This window comes from Miscanthus floridulus, chromosome 7 (genome assembly GCF_019320115.1).
Source record: "Miscanthus floridulus cultivar M001 chromosome 7, ASM1932011v1, whole genome shotgun sequence".
In the NCBI taxonomy this organism is placed as follows: domain Eukaryota; kingdom Viridiplantae; phylum Streptophyta; class Magnoliopsida; order Poales; family Poaceae; genus Miscanthus; species Miscanthus floridulus.
Window position 1 is genome coordinate 53080852 of NC_089586.1, and position 10667 is coordinate 53091518.

General features: G+C 47.1%; 1 pseudogene; it reads left to right on the plus strand.

The window, feature by feature from the left end:
• The first annotated feature begins 3335 nt into the window (after nucleotides 1–3335).
• On the plus strand, nucleotides 3336–4853 carry LOC136463242 (UDP-glycosyltransferase 88A1-like; annotated as a pseudogene).
• Nucleotides 4854–10667: the final 5814 nt, after the last annotated feature.

The following is a 10667-nucleotide window of genomic DNA, read 5'->3' on the forward strand; positions in this document are numbered from 1 at the left end:
CGTCCAGAGGAAAAACAAATGTGTCCAATGGTTGGTAGTGTTTGAAAGTGTGTTTCTTGGCTCTTGGGTGGATTGAGTGGGTAGCGAGTCCACTAGGGTGGTGTCTGTCCTCCTAGTGTGGGCCCACTGGCTCCATTTCCTCCATTTAGCAAAGTTCTCAGAGACGTACTCTATATACTTGTGGAACTTGTTATTTGATAAAATATGCTCAACTTCTTTTTTATTCTAAAGTCTATTGACGGTACTTTAGATGTGTAAAAGTGTGACATTTTTACTGTCAGCAAGGGCAGAGACGACATGGGTTGGCGACGACCTCTTGGTGCAAAGCAGTGAGAGTGTGGGACCATATCTGCTCACCAATAGACCCCCTGCATGGCGGGTCAAGGCGTGACTTGGCCTGGCAACCACCATGGCGCGTAGGGATAGTTCATGGCCAAGCCCGGCCACCACTACGACAACGTAGATCTAGATGGAGGAGGTCGACAACTAGAGAAGGTAGGCGTTCTATTGCTATAAACCAATGGTAGAACGGCAACAAGGGTGGATTTACCACATAAACACGGACACGTCCGACGGGGCATTGCAGCCCCCCTCCATCCCCAGCAACCGGATAGATCCGGTGCTGCAGTTCTATTTCTTCGTGTGTCGTCGTCTGGGCTTCTTTCATCTTGTGTTTTGGACTCTTGCATGTACTTGTAGGTCTTCAACAATGCTCCTAATGCTTTGCTTGAGGTGTTGATCATTCAGATCACAACTTTGCCTAAGTCCAAGTTCACTTTGCATCCTATTTGAACTATATAAAAAAAACACTAGCAAACAATATTAGTCCAAATGGTCATATTGATCATAAAAAACCACAATCCAAACTAAATGGCCATGGGGTCCATTTTTCTTACACTCCGTAAGGATAAGGCAAGCCAGGCTTACACAGTCCTAATCTATCATATATCCTAATATACTCTAACATCCCGTTCATACACTTCCGTTTTATGATGAATTTTATGTGTTGCACAGAAATAAAATTACCTAGAAAATACAGCAATATGGTCATACCTAAACTGGTTTGAATTATTCTGGGTATAATTATACTATTTTTTTTGCGACTGTCCTCCTGCCATGTATTTCATTAAGAAGTAGAATTTCCGGTATAAGACAAGCCCAGGTAATCCAAGGATTACCACAAGACGCAACGAAAAGCAAAAACAACAAGAAAAAGTAGGGGCGACCCCTCGGCCACAACACCCAGCGACAGCCTAGAACTGAGTAAATAAATACATCGATGCAACAGTTGCCTACAGAGAAGCCAACCAGTGGAAACTAAGCATCCCTCCAAGGAGATGACACGGGCAACCACAAACACCGGTAGCAAAGTATCCACCGGAGGGGAGCCCTGCAAAACCCATGGTGGCAAATCATGCACCGGGAACAAAGCGATGCTGACAACAAAGTGTCCGCTAGGGGGGGAAACCAATGATAGCAAGTATCTGCCACAAAAAGCAACAACGACGGCAAAGCATGCGGACAATCCAAACGACGATACTGTAGGACGAACCGTTGTGAAGACAGGCAATAAGCACACGCACATGCCCACTAGGTAGCTCCAACGTGGACCAACAATGCAGCAAGGAACGGACAACGACGATCACCGTGAACAACGGCAGAAGGGCAAAGACCAGGGTGCGAGGCCAGAGCAGTGGTCCTAAAGCAACGTCTCCATGGAGGAACATGACGTCGAGGGAGCCAATGCCGACGGCACTAACCGGAGGCCGAGCAGGGCTTTCACCCAGGAACCTTGCAAGGAGGCCTACAGCCTAAGCCACCATTAGCCGTAGATCCGTAGTTTAGCACTGGCGGGAAGAGGTTCTTCAGCAACGTCTCCAAGGAGAAACATGACTTCTGAGGGTGCTATCACCACCGGCACTCGCAGCGAGCCGGGCAAAGCTTTCGCCAAGACACTAACATCACAGCCAAGCTAGGTGAACCCACCTCCATGCCCAGCAGGGGCCGCTGCACCGAATCCCACAACAGCACCGCAATGGCAGGCAAGAAGCGAAGCGTACCCAGATCTGGCATGAGGACGCCTGAGATGGTCCACGCCGCCCCTCGCCCGGCTGGAAGAAGGCGATCCGCACAGCGGGGCCGCCGCCAGGGGAGCCGCCATCAGCCACACGCTAGGGAAGGGAGGGGCTCGCGTGGCCCCGCACGGCTCAGGCCACATCCGCCACCGCCCGCGCCAGCTGTAGGGCTAGCCGTTGCAGAGCCGCACATGAAAGGCGCACGTGACCCTGCACGGCTAAGGCCACGTACTCCCTCTGTCCCATATTAATTGTCGTTTTCGGTTTCCGTGCCACAAGTTTGACTCGATTTGTAGAAAATATGTACAACATTTGTATCTTCAAATAAATTTATTAAAAAACTAGATTCAAAGATCTTTCCAATGATACTAATTATGTACCATAAATATTAATATTTTGTAATATATATTTTATCAAAGTTGTTTCTCGGGAAGCGAAAGCGATGAATATTTTGGGACGGAGGGAGTACGCAGCAGCTCGTGCCAGCCGCAGGGCCGGTCGTTGTGCCAGCCACAGGGTTGGCCGTCGCTGAGCCGCACACCGAGGCGGTCGCGTGGCCACGCACATGCCGCATCCACCGCCACCCGCGCAGCTGATGAACTGCCCAGCCGCGGCCACGCACATGCCGAGCTGCAAATCCAGGTGGGCCCACCACGATGCAGATCCAAGCCCCAGGGCGCCGGATCCAGGAGCTCGTCGCACGCCAGCAGCCTGGGCAACGGATACGAGCTAGCCAATATGCCATGGAGCAGGGGCACGAGGGAGAGGAAGGAGTGGAGGAGGGGAGAGAGGTCGCGGACGGACACCTTTTTGAGTGCCACCGCAGGCCGCCGCCGCCGGTCACCAGAGGATGACGGCGGCGGCCTGGGAGAAGGCTTTTGTGGCGGCGGCAACGTCACCCCCGAGTCGCCTCTTTACCGAAATTTTGAATTGCACTCGTTTTCGCATATATAATTTAATTTGTTATTTGGTATTTAGATTTAGACCGGGTTAGAGTTTCATACAGAAGCATGGAATTTTCTAGAACGATGGTGACTGATCCCAAAGCTCACCCAGCTTCCACTTGTGTGTTGAACGTTCAAACCTACGCTCGTGAGTCGTGACCAAGTGTTATCTTGTTCTAGAAAGTATGCAAATCCAAGCAGATCGGAAGCCAGTAACACAGCGCTTATGCCGAATTCCACCATAGATGTTCCCTCGCTTTCACTACCAAGAAAACTAATTAACAAGTCTACTGTTTCTCCGGGAAGGCCCCACGGAGATAAAAGTCGCGCTGGCTGCCATGGCGAACCGCACGCCGCGCCGGCAGTTCCACCTCAATAACAGAGACACGAAGCAGTCCGTCATTCTGTACCCCAGCGCCGGCATCGGCCACGTCATCCCGATGGCGGAGCTCGCCAAGGTCTTCATCAACCACGGCTTCGACGTCACCATGGTGATTGTCCCTCCGTTCTCAGTTTAAGCGGGTCGCCGCGGCCACTCCGTCCATCTCTTTCCATGTCCTCCCGCCGGACGTCCCACCACCTGACGACGTCGCCGGCTCCGGCTCCGGCAAGCACCCGTTACTCTTCATGCTGAAGACCCTGCGACGGTACAACGAGAAGCTCGAGAGCTTCCTCTGCTCCATCCCGCGGCAGCACTTGCACTCGCTGGTCATCGACATGTTCTGCGCCGATGCCATCGACGTCGCCGCGAGGCTGGGTGTCCCCGTCTACACGTTTGCCCTGTCCAGCGCTTCGGCTCTGGCCGTGTTAACCCAGATCCCCGCGCTTCTGGCCAGTCGCCAGACGGGTCTGAAGGAGCTCGGGGACAGGCCCCTCGAGTTCCTCGGCGTTCCGCCCATGCCGGCATCTCACCTGATCGCAGAGCTGCTGGAACACCCGGAGGAAGAGCTGTGTAAAACCATGGCGAGCATCTTTCGGCGCGGCATGGACACCAGGGGAGTTCTGGTGAACACTTTTCAGTCACTGGAAATCCGGGCGTTGCAGGCGCTCAGTGATCCCCAGTGTGTCCTGGGCAAGGTGCTGCCTCCGATCTACTGCGTCGGGCCTTTAGTCGGCAATAGCGCACGGGATCCTCGTGCACGAGCTGATGAGAGGCATGAGTGCCTCAGATGGCTGGACGCTCAGCCGGAGCGCAGCGTTGTGTTCCTCTGCTTTGGGAGCATGGGTGCATTCTCGCAGGAGCAGCTCAAGGAGATTGCCACTGGGCTGGACATGTCCGGGCACCGGTTCCTGTAGGTCGTGCGCAGGCCGGCAAGCAGTATCTATGACCCCAAGAGGTTCCTGGGGCAACAACCTAAGCTGGACCTCGATGAGATCGTGGGCACCGCAGGTAGAGGTTCTCCAGCACCCTGCGACTGGTTCGTTCGCGACCCACTGTGGGTGGAACTCGATGTTGGAGGGCGTCATGGCTGGGGTCCCAATGTTGTGTTGGCCGTTGTACGCGGAGCAGAAGATGAACAAGGTATTCATGACCCAGGATATGGGTGTTGGGGTGGAGATGGAGGGGTACCAAACGGGTTTTGTAAAGGCCGAGGTCGTAGAGGCCAAGGTAAGGCTGGTGATGGAGTCTGACTGTCTGAGGAGGGGAGGCAGGGTCCGAACGGCGGCACGCACGAAAGAAGCAGCGGTGGCTTGTCACATGCAGCTTTTGTCCAGTTCTTGGCGGATGTGAGAAGTCTTAGACGGAAGGCTAGCAGGCTATGAAATTTTAGCAGCTTCTGTGCCTTTGTTAGATTTAATTATATTATCTACTCTATCGTGACTGTCCATGTCATCTTTTCATGGTTTCTTCGTTCGGCCACCGTTTTTTTTTTTTGAGCGAACAGGAGGGGCTTACGCCCCTACTGAAATTTATTGAGCAGAACAAAAACATAACAAACAAAAGACTAGAGTTTCTAAGAAAGGGCTTAGCTAGGAAGTTCAAGAAACGAAAAAGGAAACAAAGAAAATAAATTTGATTACACAAGTTGCTCTAGCCATAAACTGATTTGGGGAAAGTACTTCTTCGCATGAAGTATAACTAGGCCGAAGATACTTCTGAAGATGTGCTTGCACTGCTGTGTACTTGCTTCCTCGCCTCTGAAGATCCAATTGTTTCTCACTGTCCAAATGCTCCAACACATAATGATAATTATCTCCACGAAAAAATGGGCATTAAGCTGGGCTCTAAAAGCCTCCAGAATCTGAAAAGGTCCTTGGGAATGTGGAACTGTCAGTCCAATCAGACTCCAATAGTTTTTTGCAAAGCCACAATGCAGAAACAGATGATCAACTGTCTCCTCTACTGAATTACTGCACAGGGCACAATTATATGACTGCAAATATATATGCTTTCTTTTCAGTATGTTTCTTGTGCTAAGCCTGTCCTGTGCCAGCAGCCAAAAGAACACTTTGTGTTTGTGTTGACAGGAAGACCTCCAAATCCATCTAAAAACTGGATGAACCCAAGCTGAGCCTGAGAGATGTTTATAAGCTTTTGCACATAAGAAGTTCTGTCCTCCCCAAATATCATTGGACCCAGTGGGTTGAAAATTATTCACTATCTCTTCTAACTGAAGGAACTGCTGGTATGCTTCAGTTGACAGAGGCAATTGAAAATCTTGTATTAAGGATTGACTGGACTTGCAGCTTCCAGGGTCAGATTTGGTTTCTTGGCAAAGGAGTATAGCTCAGGAAAAGCATGCTTTGGTACTTTCCCAAGCCAAAGATCATCCCATAGAAGACATGAAGCACCACTCTGAATAGAGATCAAGGCCATACCTTTGAACTTATCTAGTAGCTTGAAAATGTCTTTCCACCAGAAAGATCCTTTTCTGATGTGGTTTGGGAGCTTACCATTGCTGTAATATTTTTCCCAAATCAGCTGCACCCAGGGAATGTCAATTTTGTTAAAGACCTTGTGCAAGTTTTTAATCAGCAAGGCTTCATTCTGTGTTCTCAAATCCAGAACCCCTAATCCTCCCTCAGGCTTCGGCCTTGTGACTAAAGGCCAGGCAGCCTTTGCGTTGATTCTATTATTATCATCAGAGCTTCTCCACAGACAGTGTTTCCTGTATTTGTCAATTTGTTCTATGATAGTGACATGCATAGAGAAGGTACTCATGTACAACGTTGGGAGGGCAGTGAAGACAGAATTGGTCAATTATAATCTTCCAGCTTGCGAAAGAAAGATGGATGTATTGACCAATCTTCTTTCACATCTGTTGACAATAGGCATGAACTCCTCTAGTTTTGGTTTTGTTAAGCCCAATGGAAGCCCAAGGTAAGTAAAAGGCAAGGAACCAGTTGAACAGCCAAAAGTTCTAGCCAGATGATTTAGTTTGTCATGAGAGAGGTTGATTGGAACCATCATAGACTTATGAAAATTTACTTTTAGCCCTGTGGATTCAGAGAGGGAACTGGGCAAGGCTTTGAGGGTGAAGAGCTGCCTGGCACATCCCTCCATGATTATGAGGGTGTCATCTGCATATTGCAAAATTGGGAAAGCATTGGTACACTGAAGAGGAATTGGCAACCTTAGGAGGCCTAACTCTTTTGCTCTATTGATGGTAGATTGGAGAAGGTCTGCTGCTAGCACAAACAGAAGAGGAGAAAGAGGGTCCCCCTGCCTCACCCCTCTTCTACAATGAAAAACCTTCCCTGGCACTCCATTGAGCAGTACATATGAAGTACCAGAGTTGAAAATAGTTTTCATCCAGGATAAGCATCTCTGACCAAATCCGTTTGCCCTCATGATCTCAATAATGGCTTTATGCTCAATCTTGTTGAAAGCTTTCTCAAAATCAAGTTTCAGAATGACCATTTTCTTCTTTCTCTTGTGGCAGATATGCAAATACTCAAAAGTTCATGCTAAACAGTCCTGTATTGTTCTTGACTTTATGAAGCCATACTGATTTTTGTGAACAAGTTTAGTGATGAGAGGCTGAAGTCTATTGGCTAGGATCTTGGTGAGTGCCTTAACTGATGTGTTCAGGATTGATATTGGCCTCAAATCTGCTACTCTGGAAGAACTGTCCACCTTAGGGATGAGAGTGATGAAAGACCCATTGATGCTCCTCAAACATATATCATTCATGAAGAAACCTACGCCCAGATTGTAGAAATCATGCTTTATGATGTGCCAGCATCTCTTAAGAAACTCATTATTAAATCCATCTGGTCCTGGGGATTTGTCAGTGGGTAGTGCCTTGATAATTTCATCCATCTCAGATTCAGCAATTGGGACTTCAAGAATGGACAAATCAGTATCCTAGGCTAATAAGGAAGGCAAGTCAAAGTGCATCTCCTGAAAACTGGAGGGTCCAAGCCTTTCCTTGAAATCATTTCATAGCATATTAGCCTTCTGCTCATGATCATACACTGCAGTGCCTCAATTATCTACCAAGCAGGTAATCAGGTTTCTCCTATGCCTGATTGATGCATTAGCATGAAAGAACTTGGTGTTCTCATCACAAAGCTTTACCCATTTTATGGTTCCTCTTTGCCTCCAGTAGAGCCTTTGTTGATGAAGCAGACCTGACAGCTTTTCACTAATTAATTCTCTAAAATTCCATTCTTCCATTGACAGATCCCTCCATTCTTCAATGCAATAAAAAAAACTGATGACTAATTTGATGTTTGCAATGGTCTGCTTTAGATTTGAAAGTTTAGACTGCCAAATTCTGAGTGAGGGATCAGTTTGTGGAAACTGATCATTTCAACAGGCTGCCACTAGAGGTAAGAAACTCTCATGCTCCATCCAATATTTTTCAAACCTGAAGATCTTGCTCTTTGTGATGCTAGTTTTGACTCCAATCACACAAGGCCAGTGATCTGAAGTTTCCATAACAAGAGACCTTGCCACTGTATAGGGATAATCAAGAGTCCAAGGATTGGAGGTGAAGAACCAGTCCAGTCTCTCAAGTAGAGGGGGTTGTTATTTGTTTATCCAAGTAAATTTCCTCCCATGTAAAGGAACTTCGGCTAATCCTAAGGAGCTGATGTCTTCATTGAAAAGAAGCATCTCTGTGATGTTAACCCCCGGTCTATTTCTATCTTCAGGCTTCCTCATTAGGTTAAAGTCTCCTACTACAAGCCAACAAACTTCATCTGGCATCTGAATGTTACCAAACCATTCTAAAAAATTCCTCTTGCCCTCAGGATCACAAGGGCCATAGATGTTGGTTAGAACCCAGCTAGAATTATTATGTTGAGAAATGAATTCCACTGACAGAGCAAAACTATTTCTGAAAATCTTAATCCCCAAGAAAACTGCACTTTTCTAGACAACTAAAACGCCACCAGAGGCTCCAAGGGAGGGGATGAAGCAAAAACTATCAAAGGAGGGAGGGCAGAGGAGCTTAATGAAGGGGATGTCAAAATTCTCCTTTTTAGTTTCCTGTAGACATATTACATCACATTGGCTTTCAGACACTTTATTTCTGAGAGACTCCCATTTACTTTCAGCATTAACCCCTCTAATATTCCAACACAAAATATTTCAAGATTTGTTGTTGTTTCTAGAAGCCATGACAAACACAAACATCATCCTCTTCAGCTTGGGGAGGCTTCTTTGCAGACTTGGACCCCATAAGGGCAGTCTTCTTCTTAGATAGCACTTCTTCAGTTATGGACGTAGGATCCATATCACAGAGAGTAAAGCCAAACTTTTTTATGGCTCTAGCAGTGAGCATTGGGGGAGTTACATTGCAACCCAGGCAGCTCTTATCCTGGTATTGAGTCTTTGTAACCCTTCTTGTGCCCCTTGATTCTCGGGCTCCTCCTCACCTGACTGTCCACCAGAATCACAGTTTTGCTTCTGGTCTTCCTCTTGCTAGAAAAGCTATGATGACTGTCAAGCATGCCATCAACAGACTTAGACTCAGGTATCTCTTCTTCTTTCTGAACTATATCTTCTTTCTGAACTGCACTTTCCAGATCATCAGTATCCATCAATACTTCAGTCAATTTGTAGACTGGTGAATTCTTAACTAGGCAAGATCTTGGTAGCACAAAGCCTACTGAAGGCTCATCACCTATCGCTAATTAGAGCTTTTGAGCCTAGCATTTCTTTAACTTGAGCAAACATCTTTGGGGATAAAAGGATAACAGTAAAAAAGTTGGCCCATCCATAGGGCGCAAAGCAAGCAGGGATCTTACCAATAGAGGGAGCAAAGAATTTGCCCCAAAGAACAGAGGAGTCAGTCAAAAAGCTTGGGGATTTTCCAAAGAACTGCTGCTCAAACAGGCCATGAGTTGGCCTTTCCAGAAGCTGAATTTTGCCGATAAAGACCTTTGGGGCATCATCATTATCCAGAGCAGCCTGGTTCTGAATTTCCTCATCATTCATTAATTCATCTTCTTGTATCTCGAGAGGGAAAACATTGACAGGCCCAATCAGAGCTAGGATATCAACTTGAGCTTGGACCTCTTGTATCTGCTCCTGATTGTCATTGTTAACTACCACCACTTCCTCTTCCATTTCATCATCCTCTTCAGCTTCATTGACCTAGACCAAAATGGGTTCCAGGACCTCTTCATGTATTGGGGGGGAGAGAGGATCCACAATCATTTCCTCTTGATCTGGTGCTTCATTCAGGTCTATGCCCATCTATGGAGATTCATTAATATCAATGTTCAGAGCAATGTTTTGAACAACTGGGTTATGCTCTGGCCATGCATCCCAAGCTTCAGCGGCCTCCATGGGTTGATTATGTCCACCAGCAAGATGCACATTATGAGGATTCGGCCCATTCTGATGAGGTGGTGGATTTATAGGACCTAGGCCCTGCTGCCCGAACCCAAAGAAATCAAAGGGGCTGCTTGGGGCAAGATTATCAGGCCCAGGTTCAAGGTCCTCATCTGTTGGCATACCACTAAGAAGGTTTCCCAAAAGAATCTCACACTGCACAGTCCAAGATTCACCCTGAAAACCTTCACCTTTGGTCATCACAACAAACTGAGGGACTGATTCATAATCAATCACTCTAGCTTTGACAAAAAGCCTAGTCAAATGAGCAGTATTGTCAATCCAGTACATGACACGACCAAAAGGGCTAATAGCATTTGCAACAAACTCATCCTCACGATAATCCGGGGGGAAACCCAAAAGCAAAAGCCAACACTCCCTATTGAAATTGACAGCACGCCAGTTTCTGCCCTTTATTGTGTTCCACAAAGGAGATAGCACTAGCAGGAATATTCACTTCTATGATGATCAGTTTTCATCACTGAAGGAGCCAAATTCGTTATAATTTCAGTTTTATGACGAATTTATGACAAAAAACGGTTCTGTCATAGAAGTCGCGTCATTCTTGCAATTCTATAACGATTCTAGAAAATTGTCATAGAATTGGATAGATCTATGACGAAAACCGATCGTCACAGAACTGCTTTGGCATGGGCAGGGAGACAGCCACGTTGGTGGTTGCTTCCGTTGGAGATGCTTTTCACGTGTACCTGCTATAGCCGGTTGCATTGTAGATGGTTCGGGTACGTGTCACCTTATTATTGGACAACGTGGTAATCTTTGGTTCTTGCACATTTCAGGTTCTTATTGGACCACGTGTCGGGCCCCTGTTGTTTCATATGTCTATTTTCTATGGGCACA